Genomic DNA, 18,388 nt, shown 5'->3' on the forward strand with positions numbered 1-18,388 from the left:
TAATGTAATGATGACAGACAGTTAGAGATTTGTAACATGAAATTCTTTTAATGTGGGTTTGTATTTGTTTTGGTAGAAGAAGAGACGGAGAAGATTCCTTATTTTAATTTTAGAGGAAAAATCGTGGGAAGATTTTACATGTTCACGTACGGGTGGGAGTTACAGTGTTCTAATTAACTAAACAGTTTGGGGTGGTTGATGTGGCCAGAGCTGCCACATCCTTTGATACGTTAGTAGGTTCAAACAGTAGGTCAAATAAGTGGGTCAGTGTAGCATTACTCTTTTTTATGCCGATATATAAGAGGTAATTAAAGTTTAACTGGGCTTAAGCAGACAAAAACAAATGAACAAAAGAAAATGCCAAAATCAAAATTAATAACTCGATCTAATGGGATTTGGATTTTTAATTCAAAATCCAATACATATAATTATTTATTCAAGAAGACTTTGGGCTATTAAATCATTAACTATCAATGCACACATATTATTTATTCAAGTGGTGTTTGGACATTTGAATTGTCGTTAACTATCAAGGTAGCATGCCCGCCCATAGGCCCAGACTTAAAAGCTAGTATAATTGAGTTTATCAACAAACTAGCAAGTCATAGTTTATCAATGTACGTACTTATTCTCTTCCCGTACTTATTCTCTTCCTTCTCAAAATAGCTACCCACATTGATATAAAAATTATTAGATCATATCGTTCCTCACATTGATCATATCATACCGATATATATATATATATATATATATAGTTCTTCGATCACTTGAAGCCGCATGGCTTCTGCAGATGTTGAATACCATTGTTTCGTTGGTGGACTTGCATGGACTACCAATGTTTTCCTCTCGTAAAAGCTTTTAGTGTTTATGGCGACATTCTTGAATGTAAGATTATTAGGGACTGTGAGATTGGAAGATCGAGGGGATTTGGATTTGTGACGTTCTCGAGTGAGCAAGCGATGAGGGAAGCTATTGAGGACATGAATGGATAAGAGCTTGATGGAAGAAATATTACTGTGAATGAAGCTCAGTGTAGAGATAGCGGTGGTGGTGGAGGTTGGCTGTCGTGAAGACGGCGGTGGTGGATACGGAGGTAGTGATGATGGTTATTATGGAGGATATGGTAGACATGATGGAGGCGGTGGTGGTGGGTACTGTGAGATACAAGAAGAGAAAAATTAAAGATCAACAAAGCTTTTCTTATTCATTAATGGTGGTTTTACAATGTTCTCTCCTTCCTATCTAGTTTACATGTGAGAAAAAGAGAAGTAAAGTGTCGAAAACGAATTTGTCCTTCTCTTTTTTCCCTCCAATCTTTTTATAGTTGCTTCACATGACTTCATCCAATAGCTTTGTGACATGTGTCCATCCTTGTCTCTTTCCTTTGTACCTAAAATTTATATGAATATATTGACTCTCTAGCCGATATTGTATTAGACATTAGTGAAATAAAGACAAATATCGGTATGTACAATATTTGGCCACCACAGGTACAGCCGTGGTGGAGGCGGTGGTGATCGAGGATATGGTGGAGGTGGATCCGTTACTCGATCTTGGGGTGGTGACTCTGACGGTAATTGGACGAGTTAAATTATATATATTGTTGGTGTTTTTAGGTTCTAGTTGTCTTTAATTTGGTTTTATGTTCATTTGGTTCTGGCTGAGTCTTTATTTTTTTAGCTCACGTTAAAATCACATTCAAGATACTAATATCAATCACAAAAAATGGTGAAATCACACGCCCAAGTTTGATTTCAAATAATTTATCAAGCAAAACTGATATCTAAAATATCAAAACCTTTCTCCTAGTCTAGCACTAACTGCTCTAAGTTTTGAGTGGACCTTCTCTGCGGGTGATCCTAGAATGTTTGTGGGTGCGTTTGTTTATTATTGGTAAATTATAATTTTTTTGCAGGTTCTGTGCTAGTTACCCTATCGCTATGGCGAGGTGCGTGCTTCTTGAGTTGCACGTATCTCGCAAGCGTCTACGGTCTTACCGTCCTAAACTTGTATCAGCGATCTACGCACGAGTCCATCAACGGAGAGGACTTCCACTCGAGCTCTACGCTTGCTTCTTTTGTACTTGTTTCTTTCTTTGGTGGGTTGACATTGTACACGAGTGTGTACAATGTTTTTGAGTCTGAGAGTGTACGTCATAATCGTCTGTATACAAGTATATACGATCCAGATCGAAAACAGAGAGATATATATATATATATATAGTAGAAATTAATTAATTTTTTTTTAAATTATATATTGTAAAAATTAATATATATATATATATAGTAGAAATTAATTTTTTTATAAATTATATATCGTAAAAATTTTAAATATATATATATATATATATATATATATATATATATATATACAAATCCTAAAAGTTACTTAAGTTAACTTTAAAATAAGTTCATAAGTAAGACTTCACCTACAAAATGAATTTAAACATATTTTTTTGTAGATATAATATACTCAATATTAATATCATCTCTACAAAATTTCAGCTCATTTTGAAATCTCCAACATTGGCAAAAACGATTACAAAAAAATTCAACATTTACGGACCGTTAGATTTGTTTTAAAAAATGACAACCATTTTTATCTATGTTAGATGCTTCCAAATGAGCTGAAATTTTGGGAATATAATTATTATGGTGAGTGCTTCATAACTACAAAAAATTAGATTTGAATTCATTTTGTAGGTGAAATTTTACTTATGTACTTATTTTAAAAATTAACTAAGTAGCTACTTTTTAATGAATGATATATATATATATATATATATATATATATATATATATATATATATATATATATATATATATGGGAAGGATAGAGGCACATTCATCAGTAAAACATTGTAAATTAATCTAAGCAAAATCATGGATTTAAAAGTTGAATTAAATGCTGAATTTTTGTAGATATAATCTCCCCACCATGGAGAACATGCTCACAAAAATTCATCTCATTCAAAGAAATCTAACCTTAGAACATGCTCAAAAATTTTTGGACCGTTATATATATATATATATATATATATATATATATATATATATATATATATATATATATATATATAGAAATTATTATTATTTTTAAATTAATGAACCAAATACGGTCATTTCTATATGTGTGTGTGTGTGTGTGTATCGTATAAGTTTTTTTTTTTAAAAATTATATATCATAAAAATTAAAAAAAAAAAATATATATATTGTAGAAAATTTTTAATTTTTTTTTAGAAATGAACCAAATTTTAGGTTATTTCTTAAAAATTATATATATATATATATATATATATATATATATATATATATATATATATAAGTAGCTACTTAAGTTAACTTAAAATAAAATGCGTTTAGTAAAACTTCATCTAGAAAATGAATTCAACCATAATTTTTTGTGATATGATATACTCAGAATCAATATCATCTCTACAAAATTGTAGCTCATTTAGAAACCTCTAACATTGACAAACTTTTATTGCAAAAACTCGACATTTCTGAACCGTTGGATTTCTTTTTAAAGATGACAACAATTTTTATCTATGTTGGAGGTTTCCAAATGAGTTGAAATTTTGTGGAGATGATATTTATGGTGAGTGCTTCATAACCACCAAACATTAGGTTTTAATTTATTTTCTAGGTGAAGTTTTACTTACGTACTTATTTTAAGTTAACTTAAGTAGCTACTTTTTAGAGAAAGACTATATATCGAGCAGGTTCCGTTTACCATACTTTTTATACCATAGTTTATACCACACCCCCTTACAAGATGAATTAAGTGCTAATATTTGTGGATATGATCTACTAACCATAGATAACATCTCCACAAAATATCATCTCATTTGGAAATCTCTAACTTAGTTAAAAGTTGTTGTAAACTTTGAATTTTTTTTAATGGTTCAGATTTTTCGATTTTGTAAACATCTTTTGACATAGCTAAACATTATCAAATAAGGTGAAATTTTATAGAGGTGGTCTTCATGGTTAGTTGAACACCTACCAGCAGGTGTTCCGTTTACCACACTTTTTATACCATAATTTATATCATATCCCTTTAACTTTGCTTACAAACGTGAATTATAACCTAATTTTTTGTGGATGTGTTCAGCTAACCATGAAGACCACCTCTATCAAATTTCATTTCACCTATATATATATATATATATATATATATATATATATATATATATATATATATATATATATATATATATAAACATTAGGTTTTAATTTATTTTCTAGAGGCACATTCTTATGCGCTTAAGTAGCTATTTTTAGAGAAAGACTATTTTCACATACAAATGAATTTTTATACCATAGTTTTTTACAAGATGAATTATGATCTCCCTGTGGATAAGATCATTCATAGATAACATCTCCAAAAATATAATTTGGATATGTTTAACCATGTAAAAACTTAGTGCTTTTAATGGTTCATTTTTTTTTGATTTTGTAAAACATTTTTGACATCTAAACATTATCAAATTTTTTATAAACATGTTCTTCAGGTTAGATTTCACCTTTGAATGAGCTTACCACACTTTTTATACCATAATTTAACCATGTTTAACATGTTACAACGTGAATTATAACCTAATTTTTTGGGATGTATCTAACCATGAAGACAAAAAATATATCAGAACCTTTAATTCAACTTTTAAGTCCAATTTTTTATTGGATTTAATTTACAATGTGGATTGGTTCATCCCTCCTCTATATATATATATATATATATATATATATATATAAATTAACTTTAAAATAAATATATATATAAATTTAAACCTTTTTTTTTGAAATGAACCAATCCATTATAAGAAATAAAAAAAAAACAATTAAAAAATTCAACATTTCTCGGAAATTTCTTTTTTAAAGATTACAACAATTTTTATCTAATTTTTCCAAAAAATTAAAATTTTTTAATCATATATGTTTCATAACCACAAAATATATATATATATATATAAAGTTATTTAAAATAGCTACTTAAGTTAATTTAAAATAAGTAAAAAAACTTCACCTATAAAATGAATTCAACTCTAATTTTTTGTGGTTATGAAGTACTCACCATAAAAATCATCTCCATTAAAATTTCATCTCATTTGAAAACCTCTAACATAGATAAAAATTGTTGTCAAATTTAAAAAAGAAATCTAATGTAACCGTAAAATGTCAAGTTTTTTTTTGCAATAATTTTTTGCTAATGTTGGAGGTTTCCCAAATGAGCTGAAATTTTATGAAGATGGTCTTTATAGTGAGTATATCACATCTACAAAACATTGGGGTTGAATTCATTTTCTATGTGAAGTTTTACCCCACGCACTTATTTTAAGTTAACTTAGGTAGCTACTTTTTAGAGAATGACTATATACGGTCCATGTGGCCACTAAGAGCACGCGTGATTCTGTTATTCGCTCTAACAACATTTCCCTTTCTCCTCTTTTTCTTCTTACACCACCATTATAAAATGTTGTCCACTCCAGAAAAATAATTCTTCAAGAAATTTTCTTTCACTTCACAGAGTCTCGAGACTAGTCATTTTTTTTGATTCACATAAGTTCTAGGTATTATATACTAAGCTTTTCTTTGTTTTTGTTCATAGTAGTCTAGCTTATTAGCTTGTTGAACAATTAGTATTTGAGTTGAGAATCGTTTTCAGATAAAAAATGAGTTGAATGATAACCTAGCAAGATTCAGCTTAATTGAGTTTAGAAATTTATTATTCATCTTCTTCTTTAATAATTTTGAGTTGTTGTATCTTGAAATTACTCAATAACTAGTTTAGTTGATTGAAAAAAATGCATTCATCAAAATTTATATAAGTTTGTGTTTAGTTTATCATAATATTATTGTTGAATTTAGATTTAGATGATGCGTGTTGTTGTTCTTGCCTAATTTCCACTGCAAATGTTGTTGAATCTTCGCAGTTGAAACAAACTTTTTTTTGAAAATAATGTTTAGAAATTTGTTGTGTTATTCATGTTTCAGCTGGAAATAAAAAATGTCAAACCCAAACTTAATTCCATTAAGAGGTTCTGGTTCGAAAATTATTGAAATGTCGACGCCTAGATGTCCCACTCCCACTGCTGCTACACCGCTAGCAAATCGGATACCGACAATCCCAACTGTTAATGTGGCTCATCAGCAATAATGATATGAAAATCTTTTATTTCCTTTGCTACTAAGGACAACCCCCAAAAAAAATAATAATAATAAATTTCCAAAAAAAAAAAAAAAAAAAAAAAAAAAAAAACTAAACTTGAAAGGATTTCAACAATGATCTCTTTTGGGAATGAGGCATTTTAATATGACACTCTCTTTCAAAAAAAAAAAAAAATCTTTTGGCTACACCAGAGCTTCTTCTTTTTCGTATCATAAAAAAAAAACAAAGCAGTCTTTAATTTTTGTCCAAACATGTTTGATCTTTTCATCCTTAAACAAACTCCCCCCACACACACACACACACACACACACACAAAAAAACAATAAAAAAAAAAAATAAAGACTTTTTCTTCATCTTTAAAAACAAAAACAAACAAAAAAGATTTCGGATGATACTCTTGGTTTAACATAAAACTTGCTATGAATGTGGGATTTTTTCTATAATTTAGAGTATGCACAAAAACATCTAAGGAATGATCATCCGGTCTTAAGGGATAAACTTTTGTTTGGTGGCAAACATTACATGATTTTATGTTGTTAATTCTTTGTGTGTGCACCCAAGTGGGCTATGTTCATGAGTTTCTCATGATTGTAAGGCTTAGAGCCAAGTATTGTTAAGGTATGTAACTCTTTGAAGTTTAATTAATAGGTAGGGTCTGCCTCAATCCCATAATCTTTTCAAAACAAAAACAAAAACAAAAACAAAAACAAAAAAAATTAACAACAACAAAAACTAAACCTAAAGAGTTAATTCTTATGTAAACATAATTAATAAAACGGGACCTTAAAAGTAAAGGAAGTTGCGTGCTTTAGATATCTACACTTAATTTTAATATCAATTAGTTAAAGATTTTATTAGTTACGTACTCCGATAGAAAGTTCAACTGATCTCCCAACTAAAATTTTAAGCAACAAAAATATTTTTGTTCTTTTTTTCTATAATAGAAAGGTAATTAGGAGCACGCCATAAAGTTCAAAACTATGTTACTCGATCAATGTATTATTGCAAAATTTATTAATGAAATCTGTGAATGAGTATTGTTTTTGGGTTTATTACTTGTTTTTTTTTTTGTGATGAAGAAGAATTAGTTAGTTAAAAATTAAATGTACGCGGGCTTTGCTTATTCCGCAACCCCGGAATTCTCACATTAACTGATTTTTCGTGGGTATTACATTTCATGGTTTGTTTGGTAAAAATAACGGCATGAATTAGAATTTTCGTCGAGAATAGGACTACCACGTCAAGCGGTACTTCGATGTCACACCAAAAATTTGATTGAAATGTTCTTTGAAGAAACCGAATGTAAACACAAGAATGTAATTTACCCATGTCCTGTGGGACACCAATTTCAGCCCATTTCAAATGGTGTTGAGTTATTTCACCACTTTGCCAAATTACGAGAAAGATGTTTATTCTTATCTTGTATTTTTGCTATAAATCCTCGACTAAGCTTTGATGCCATGCAAAAGTTAAACCTAGAGGTTTTTTACTTCTTTGGTTTTGGCTTCCGATTTGGTTATAACCGATGACTGTGGTATGTCTTTCCAATTAGTTCCCTTATGTAGATTCAAAAATTCTATGATTGCTAGCCATGTTTTGACATCTTGTCATCATATCATAAACATATCCACAAATGATAGTTTATCTTTGATCTTATTATGGTTAAGTTTATCACTACTTGACCGGAAGAACATTTATTTTTTATCGAACCAAGAAGAACATATCTCTTGTATTCTTACCAAGTTTTTAGTGAATATAGGAAAAATTGCATGAATTCAGGTCCAACAGTTCTAATTAAATCTCTACTACATAAGTGCATATGGTTGAATTCAAGCAAGTGGGTCTATTGCATTATTATCTTCAAGAATATGACATGTTTGTTTATTTGTATTACAGCCTAAACCTTCATTCGGCTATGTGGCATGAGAATTTGGTTCCGCTTTATTGGATAATCGCTCGAAAGTGATCAATGTGATACTTGTCTACCCTTCATGTCGAATGGATCTCTTCAAGATCGCCTTCTATGGTACCTTTCAATCTAAATTCCTGAAAAGCTAGACACTGATTTGCCTAAGAACTAAAGTAATCAAAAGGTCGTAGAATCTTTGACATAACTTGATTATTAATTTCTACTTTTCTGCATTGTCACCACGCTTTATTTACAGTGAAGCTGCGAAAAGAAAAGTTCTTGATGATCGCCAACTAGACTCTCACTGCACTTGGTGCTGCATTTTTCACTTTCTATTATTTTCTCGTTTTCCTCAATTTTGCCTGAATCTTAAATAAAACAATGAAGGAACTCATTTTAAGAATGAATATATATAATGGTAAATGCTCGGTTGGTGTTTGCGTGTTTTGTGAAGAAGGTTATACTTCTATTAAAAGAAGCAGTTCTTCCGTTTATCTTCATGAACCGAAAGTGCAAGTCGTCATAAGTGCCGCAATTTCTGATTTAGTACTTAATCGTGTGTACTGCAGGTGCTGCACGGGATGCGTGTGTTCAAGTAATTATGGATGCCGGGGAATGGAGGGCTTAAATCCCGAAAGATACAATTACTTTTCGTTTTGTTGATATACTTAGCCCAAATGAAACTGAACTGGAACATTTGACCGGAATGCCAACACGGCTTCAAATAAGTCAAGCCGTGTTAAAGTGCCATGAAATGGTCGATTTTCTATATGAACATCTAAACTTTTGTACACTCTACTACATTCTCCCGTGATCCACACTTCGGATCAATAAATTGTTTTATTCTAACTACTTCTCATTTGAACATCTTTATTCTTAGGGTGTCAAAGCGAACTCCGGTGAAACTCGGTGAGAAAGGACCGAAAATTATTCATAGAAGGCGGAGAGGAAGCAATCGACAACCCATCATTCTTTGCCGCCGCAGTTATTGATACAACCGGTCTTGGTGATACTTTTATCTTCGCTTTTGTTGTTGCACTAGTAGAGGGCAAGTCCAAAGAGGAATGCATGAGATTTGTTGGTATTCCTTTGCTTTTCGCATTACTGTTTCATTCTTTTGTCTTGATCTTATTCGTGTTTTCACAAAATTATCTTTGTTATATTGCACCGCTGCACACCTCTTTGTGTTCAAGTTAAAGGAGCAATTCCAAGCATGCCTGAAAAGAAAAAAAGACTAGATGCTCTCCAATCTCTTTGAGAGCAATTCCTATTGTCAAAGCAGCATAGTTCTTTTAACGAACCGCCAAGGCCCCAACTTATATATAGGCATGTTGAAGTGACAGGGTCGGATCTAAGAATGATTGTCTTTGTTGAGTGGTCTAGTGGATCCTCAAATACAATATATATACACGTCAAAATTTTGTAATGGCTTCTATACTAAATGGATAGTTTACATCATGCGATTCAGTCCCAATTTTGTATTTCACAAGTTCAATGTACAATAGTCCATTATTAATTTAACAAATTTAGTAACAAAAAAAAATTCACTTTTTGATGATGACCGATCTTCAACACACTAGTACTCAAATCCAAATATTTTCACTTCCACGTTGCACCAAGTGAAAGGGCCAATAGTCCAATACACTCTTACAATTTCACACCATTAAAATTAAAATTGCAATGCATACCTCCAAGTCCCACGCTGTAAAGTATGAAATTTGATTCACATTTATTGTGTTTTGGAATGACTATTATTTTGGTTTTCTGAAAAACTTGAGCAAAAAAATTAACAAAAATGGTATAGAAAATTGATGTGAGAATTCTTAGCGACCAAACAATATGTAGGAAATTGACACCGAGAATTACCAAGAATTCTCCTGAGCTTGCCAAACAGCCATAATTCTCGCATAATCATAAGAATCGGATTCCATTAGAATTCTAACTCTCACGAGAATTCTATTTCTCGCTTTCCAAACGCACCCTAAAGGCAAACATGTTGGTCGCAGACTCACAAATTTCACTAAGGACATGGCTCTTGATGTACATTGAGAGTCGAGATCCACTTTTATCGAAAGCAACATGCTCCAGTTCTTGCACCATGTTTTGCACGCATCGCAGTTTAAGTTTGTGAACTTTTATCAATCGACAATGAATTCGAAAAGAAGTGTCATCAGTAGTTGATCATGTTTAACTAATATATAATTGCATGAAAATTGAACATTTCAGCACAAGGGGTTCTTACTTCTTCTTACACTCATTGTAAAAATAATGAAATAATTCATTTCACTTAAAGGGTTATGATGATATCTCATTACGGAGTTCTCATTACATACAAAAATTTGGCAGATAGAAGTTACCTTATTCCCTTATATGAGTACAAAATCTTGAGGCCTTGATAGATCAAAGAAAGCCATTTTGCTCTTAGTCTTGTCATAGGAAGCTACCTTTAGACGTAGTTGAATTGTGAAAAATCATTAATATTTGTAAATTAAACCAACTATATCCATTATAGATACCACGAACATGAAATTGATCACACCTTGAATGAGAGAATGTTTAGCCATTCAAACCTTGGGAGCCATACTAAGTACCTTCTTCCCATGATCAGTATCATTGAGATCTCTCTTCTCCACCAGGGTGGCTCATACCCGCGCGCTTTGTCTCGACCAGCTATGTAAAAGTTTGCCCCAGCATTGATCCTAGCCTCTGTATGCCACTGCACCTCAGTCAAACCTGCATAATGCATGGGGGATGGGAAGAAAGAAACCAATGTTGTCTCTAGATCCAGCACACCATCTTCAAGCACCTAAAGAATTTATTTTATTTTATTAAGCAAGCTAAGTCTAATTGTATATTGAAGGACATGCATTTTCGTAACACCAAAAGAGATAAAGATAAGTATAATAAACTCTTAATATAAAATAATTTTTCTGATGGTCACAACTTGCAACACAAAATCACACAGTGAGTAACTAATCTCAACAATCACCGCACTGCAATTAAATTAAGCAACCGCAACCTACAAATAGTGACTTAAATAGGCTCTACACCGCCACAATCCATTAAAAGTTTGAAATCCTAGCTAGTCATTATTTACAATCATTGATTTAGCTTCAATCAAGGCAACACGCATTGTTAGCCATAACACGGTCCATGTTGGTAGTAATATATAACAGAATATCTCGATGGTGCTTGGATGTAAGTTCTGAAAAAAATATGGACAGCTCAACCGGTTGCATGTGAAATCTAGCCAATTCTTACAAACCATTAGCTTCTTGGATTTCAAAGCATCACCGCAAAGTAAATTACTTAATTTGAGTTTAAATAGCCCCGCTTCGAGGTAGGTAGGGAAAATAGTGTAAAAGGGTCCTACTGAAAAAATTATAATAATAATTAAAAAAAAATGGGACTTGAGTATATATCGACAACAACATAAAAGATAAAATAACCTTTTACTTAACTTCTTAGCATACACCGATAAACCTTTAGCACTCACCCTAGACAACATGCTTCTAATCATCTTGGCAATATGAAGAACCCTATGATGAGAAAGTGTCATCCCTTCCTTGCTAAATGCAAGTTTTGATTGCCAATGATGAATGATCAAATATTTCACATCCATTACACTTTTACCCGCTTCTTTGAGCAACAAAACTTGAATACCATCAAGATCCATTAACTCTTGGAATAGTGAACTGTCATAAACAACCAAAATCGTTATGTAATCATACAAAAATTTCGAAACCTAGCTAGCAGCACAATACAATTACCACTCACCTCGATCAGGCTAAAAATTCTAAACCCAAACCGAAGATAGCTTGACAATTGGTAAGTCGTGCAGTAGGTTAAAACACCCGTTTGCTCATAGCAACTACCAACTCATATTAAAGCACATAAGAATTATAAGCAATCTCTCAATGTGCCATATGACGTGTTGAAGTATGTAAATGCAGATGAGACAACCATTGGAGCTTGAGGAGTCAGATCCAGCCACTACACCATCCTTGTATCAATATGACTTGCAGCTCTAATACTCCATGGCGTCGTGTTCATTGCCATTATATTATTGATTCTTCCAATTAACTGAGATGCTATTGAAGCCCACCTGAAAGTTGATGTATATAATAACACTTTAGTTTACATGCACATATCAATTTATAGCTCTCAGACTATATGTGCAAAGCGGTGAGAAGTAACAACATAAGCACAAACATAAAGCAAAATGTAGAAAGAGCATAACTTCAACAACAAAGGTAATTCCTGCTGAAAATTGATGTGTAGCAAAATAAAAACATGTCTTCTCCCATTATTTTGAAGCAACTTGCCGCTTTGCGTACTAGATATTAATGAGCCAACCATGAATTTTTTTTTTTCAAAATTCAAGTCCTACATGTATATATAAGTGAGTAACAAATGGCCATCATTGTAAACGGAAACTCCACTACTACTGCTCTTCAAGCAAAACACCAAACAATAAACAATCAATTTAACAAAAAGCAAAACAAATAGAAAAATGAGGCAAAATCAGTGAGTTTGTGATTTAACTGCCCACTTATAACCCAAAGAGAAGTGAATCAATCATGCCATTAATATTTTACCATTTGTTCCCACAAAACAGGTTGAAGAACAATAGCATAACAATATCTACACACATAGATCGAGTATTTGGAATTTCAACCAACATGGATTCTAGTCATGTAAGGCATTGGCATTTGAAATACATGTGCAGCTAAAAATCTAATGCATTAGACTTGTTCAAGCCATAGACTTCCATTCTAGTAATGCCAACAACATTGTGCTATAATATAGTAGATCTATATTAATTAGCCATAGACAAATTAATATGGTCTATGGCTACTTCCATAAATATGGTTTTTTTTATTATGGCTCTTCTAACTTCTTGTATTCAAAATGAAATAGTAAGGTTCCACTTTCGTTGCACCAAAAAAAGTAGTAAAGTTATTTGGTTGGGAGACAAAGGAAAGTAGACTTAAATCGATGGAAGATGAATTGTACTACCATACCTCCTTTCTCACATTGCTTCATCATCATCAGTCCAACAACCTTTCTTTTCGACCCATTTTATATATCTTGCTACTCTATGCTTTCCATGAGTCAGAGAAGACAATCGCAGCGCTAGGGTAAATCAAACAAACAAACCAACTCATCGCACAACAAATTAAAACTCAAACTAACTTAAATTGTTTAGAAATGTTGTGGAAGTACTTGATTGATATCTCCATTGGTTGGCTTTTTGACATGAAATAAATTTAGTATTCTCTAATCAATTCAATCAGAGATTAAAAATAGATAGTACTCTATAAAGTCAGAAATTTTCATTGGAAGAGAGGAAGAAGAAGAAAATATAAGTTTGGTATAGAGGCTTAAAAAACAATAAATGAAATGGTGATGGATGTCCAGTAAGTTGATGTACCATGTGGTATAAGATACAAATTCTAACACCCTTACTGAAAGATGAACAAAAAATAGACAAACTCTAAAAGCTAAATTTCTGAAAATGGAGTTAACCTAACAAAGTTTTCAGCAAGTTATTAAAGTCTCAAATCATTTTAGGGTATTCCATAAAGAATGTGGACAGTTAACTTTTCAAATCCATTCTAGACATTCCTTTTAAGCATTGCCTACTCTAGACTAATCATTTGTATCCAACCTTTCAAGCCTCATCAACGTCCAATGCAAAGCTAAGACTCGAAGCCTTATGTAATTCCAGACTGTGCATGTCAACTCTATAATAATACTCACAATGGCTTGGAGTTCAGTTTTCTTGTGTCCCATATGCTATCCTTTCATAAGGCCATGTCAAACTGCCCACAATCTGTCACAGAGTTGGTTGGCTCAACAATATTTCTTGACGACCCTACAATAAAAATATGAGTAAACGCTGATTTTGTAAAAGTCATTGTCTAATAGTCTACATTGGAAGCTTTTTTGGTACATTAACTATCTTGTTATTGTACCACGCACAATTATAGTTTGCATTGCCTTCTTTGCAGCCGAAGATAATATTTTTTTATCTAAATAGTATATCCTACACATAATACATATATTACTCTTTCAAAGATAACTCGCATAACATATATAAGGAGAGAGAGAGAGAGGCTTTATAAATTGTTAGTTATAGAGAAGTGTAACAATACTACATACTCAATCATGTTAATTTACACCTATTTGATAGGATTAATGCGGCAATGTCATATCAACATAGACTAAAAGCAAATCCATCAGAACCGCTTCCAAGACAAATTAAAGGCATCAATTCTTCGAGCACGAAAGAATTTGTTAAGACTTAGTACCAAGACTAAAAAACCAATACATTATCCAATTTTTAAATACTTTCTACCATAATAGTCCACTAAAACAGTCTAAATAAAAAGGACAAGACAATATAATCATTCTCCCACAAATTGGCGTACCATTTTTCTTGCTTTCGGGAAAAATCAGTTAATTGAGATCTAAGCTAAAAACGTGCAAGGATTGTGTTTTTTGAGATCCTACTATACATGTCAGACCTACAACCAATTCATTATGGAGCTTGGCATCCATATTTTTTGCTTATCAATTGTCACTTATGTGCGTGTCTTCCGACCGGTCAGCACCATAACCCACTGCTATGAATGCTAGAGTAGAGTGGACTATATTATTATTGTTAAAAAGTAGTTGCAGCCATGAATACAAGAAGTAGGCAAGGGTTTCAGGCTTTCAGCTAATATCTTACAATAACTATCCAATATGAAAGTTATAGCAACTGTTGATTTACCATTAATTTGTTGCAAAAGCAGGAAAAGAAACGGTGAAAACAAAGTACCTTTCAAGTAGTTTGGTCCAAAGAAATTTGACAAAACAAAAATCCTACAAAGAGCCATCACCTCCTGATTAATTAACACTTTTCTTAAGGTAAAACTAAAGCAAAATTGATTACTACACATGACTACTAATAAGTCACTAACTTATTCCTAGCGTCGACATGTGTATCCCTTTCGATCTAACTCAACTTGTTTTTAATTTACACTGGAAATTAAAATTATGTCAAGGTGCCTTACATCACTTAATAAAAGACAAAAATTGTCAGCAATTTCTTAGAAATTAGGTTATGTAAATATTATCAAGTAACACTAAGGATAATTGCCACATCTACACATAAAAAACCTGACATCAACACCAATATATTAGTGTTACCTATGGAATTCTATGCTCCCAACCTGAAGTGCATGTCTGATCTCCCATAAGGTCTTGACTAAATTGTCGTTGTGATATTGACCTGCAAGAAGGAAGAGAAAGAAATGTTTCATGGAGAATCATAATAGTAAATTATTAAATATCAATAACGTCACCAATGACATTCAATATGTACATATACTTAAATTCTTCAAAAAACTAATTTGAAAATTTTACTAAGAACCTTTTCCAATGTCATTTCAGGCATAAACATAACCCGAGTTCCACTTCCAGCAATACCCAAGTTAGACTTCTAAGTGGCAAGGTCAACGCATATATTTTTGGAACTTTGGGGATGGATTGATGTAGTAACAAAGTCCTTAAAAAATCCCAACTGAAACTTCAACTTACTAAATTCTATTAGTCCTTGATGAATCTAAAGTCAAATAGATACTCATGAAGGCATATTTTTTTATCATCCATATCCTCATTTCCAAATTCGGATCAGAATTTGTCAAAAAAAATTTAACAACAACATGAAAAAGGTAGAATACAGAGAATTCAAATTTCTAAACAAAATATTTCAACAGTATTGAAGTGATATCATGCTCAATGACAAAGAGTACATATTCAAGCAAATTCCAAAACAAACTCAATCAGATTCCAACACTTGAACTTTCTATAACTAAAATAATCCTCAACATCGCTTCTTTTTCCTGAAATTAGCAAAGACACAGTAATATTAATATTAAAAAAAGTCTCGATTTACAACTTATATATCTTGTGAATTTTAACATAAAGGAGGAAATGTGATTCAAAGAAAACTAACCTCAAGACGATTTAATAGAATCAAGAAGGGATAATGATTTCACCAATATAATATCTCTTTCCAATTTCCTCATATCTCTAGTTTCCCTCCCCTTTTTTTGTTGATTGATTTTGGGTTCTCGTTGGGTTTTTTTTTTTTAGGTTTTCTCCCTTATTATGTTAAACCCGAAAACAAATTTTCAGGTCCTTCTTCTTCTTCAGAGATTTGAGAGATGTTGCCGCTTTTTGTGAGAGAGTTTGGGGTTTAACGAAGGATTTGGGGGGGGGGGTGGGGTGGGGTTATATCTAGTGACGACCATATCACTAGTTATGTTTCTTATATCTTGTGACGACCATATCCAATTGCAACGTTGATATAAATAGAGTGCCCAAGGTTAAGAGTCGGAGAACCAACATCAATGCAAGTTAAAATTTCTATTGATTCTCAATGATATAAATGCCTGCCAAGCAAGGTCCTTCAGGAGAACAAAGGATAACAATTAACATTCTAAGCTGTAAGTGATGATAAAAATCATAGGAACGGGCCAACTCCTTCTAAACCATCCACGTAGTTGGGTACTTTTGACAACGATCATGAAATACAAAGACGTTCTTAATTAGTACCAAACACCAATATACACTGTATCAAGGAATAAGAATATTAATATTCTTAAATTTAATGAAGCAGGCTTCAACTGATCTCACAAAACTTACACTATAGCAGTTGATCCTGCATAAAAATTGAACCAAACATAGTGATGCATTAAGATGTATTCTCACAACTCCTACCTAAACCAAATAAAAAATAAAGCTATTGTACCTGTTGTGCTATGTTGATGCCTCCCGGTTGTTCCAAACTCAGTATGAGGTAGTCATCATGTATCATGTATTGTATTTTGAAAATGGTTGGATTTAATTTGAAGGACAATCACTTAGCTTGTATTTGCAAAATAAATAGAATAAACAATGATCACCCACTATCATGATTATCGGTAGAGTGATGATGATAGATGATAAGATAATAAATTAAAGAAGACTTTGGTACTACAATGCATAGAAGACAATCATAACACTAAAACCCAAAATAACAAAGTAAGAAAATATAAATAAAAACAAAATTAAAGTCAAAATTAAAACCCTAAGAAATAGAAGAATGGAAATCAAAACCCCAATTTTTGAAAATTTTGCTCAAAGATGATCTAGGTTGATTTAGCTTGGGGCAATCCATCGCAAGCCAAAGAATTTTTGTTGGGTTTTGAAATAATGTCTCACACCAAGGTTTATGATAGGTTTATTCAATATCATATAATTATATAAAAAAAAGTGATAACGGACTTGAAAACCTTTGGAGCTAAACATTTTTTAGGAAATGGTCGCATCCTATAAAATAACTAAAAATAACCTTGCTTATGTCATTCTACTATTCTAGTATTGACCTCACACTGGAGAAATCCAGCTTCATTACAGTCTTTAACATGTGCTATAAAAAAAACGAAAGCAATCTATATGAGAGTGGAGAAAACCGATGAATAACAATCAAATGTATGCATCATTCTGAATTGAAAGAGATCCAATTCTTCTACATTAAAATAGATTTGATTCATATAAAGCTATAGTACAATATGAGAAAAGCAATAAAAAAAGAATAAATAACTAATCCAAAACAATAAACCTATTATAAATGCAATATTTTAGTCATATCACTTTAACTTGTGAACACACACATGCTGCTAAGGGTATTGGAATTTTGAAATAGAGAAGAACATACCTTGAACAGAGGTGATTTGATTTTTAATGTGAAGAAATACTCATCTTCTCGCCCATTCTGCCAAACGAATCCAATATGCTTCGAGTTCCTTGGAGATGGTGGGAAACTCTAATTAAATTTGGGATTCAATTAAGAAAATAATATAGAGAGACAAAACCACAAAAGTTCAAACAGAAGTTTGAGTCTATTGTATCTGAACCTTTGGGCATTAGTTAATAGGCATCATTGGGTATTAGCATAGCCATGCCATAATAGAATCGCTGAAAGCCTCAAATAGTTCGTCAAAGGGATGTCATTGATTCACTCACAATTCTTGGAAGAAGTTGCCCCAGGTAGAGCAACTGAGTTTCTTGACAAAGTTTGCAAAGACTCCTGCCCATAAGCTCGAGATCCTCTTCAGTGTTGTCTCCGCTCTGTTCGACTTGGAGCTTGTTTTGCTCTTCTTCCTCTCAGTTTATTTTCAGGTACATCTCCTCATTTCAATCCAAATTGGAGCAAACTGTTTTGGTCAAACTAATAAAATAACAAATTCCATACATTGATAAATTACAATTCCAGG

The 18,388-nt window shown here is 32.1% G+C and overlaps 1 long non-coding RNA gene and 1 pseudogene across 3 annotated transcripts; one reads left to right on the forward strand and one right to left on the reverse strand.

The window, feature by feature from the left end:
- The first annotated feature begins 777 nt into the window (after positions 1-777).
- Positions 778-1,590, forward strand: LOC147496049 (glycine-rich RNA-binding protein 7-like; annotated as a pseudogene).
- A 9,989-nt stretch (positions 1,591-11,579) lies between these two features.
- LOC147496050 (uncharacterized) lies at positions 11,580-17,004 on the reverse strand. Of its 3 annotated transcripts, none has more exons than XR_015199488.1 (7): positions 16,882-17,004; positions 15,881-15,970; positions 15,276-15,357; positions 13,842-13,956; positions 13,103-13,214; positions 11,856-12,183; positions 11,580-11,773 (listed from the first exon to the last, which is right to left on the reverse strand). It is a non-coding gene; the product is annotated as an uncharacterized LOC147496050 (long non-coding RNA). The 3 variants fall into 3 exon arrangements; XR_015199487.1 differs by having other exon boundaries at positions 15,499-15,970; XR_015199486.1 differs by having other exon boundaries at positions 15,276-15,970.
- Positions 17,005-18,388: the final 1,384 nt, after the last annotated feature.

Source organism: Coptis chinensis, chromosome 6 (assembly GCF_015680905.1).
Source record: "Coptis chinensis isolate HL-2020 chromosome 6, ASM1568090v1, whole genome shotgun sequence".
In the NCBI taxonomy this organism is placed as follows: domain Eukaryota; kingdom Viridiplantae; phylum Streptophyta; class Magnoliopsida; order Ranunculales; family Ranunculaceae; genus Coptis; species Coptis chinensis.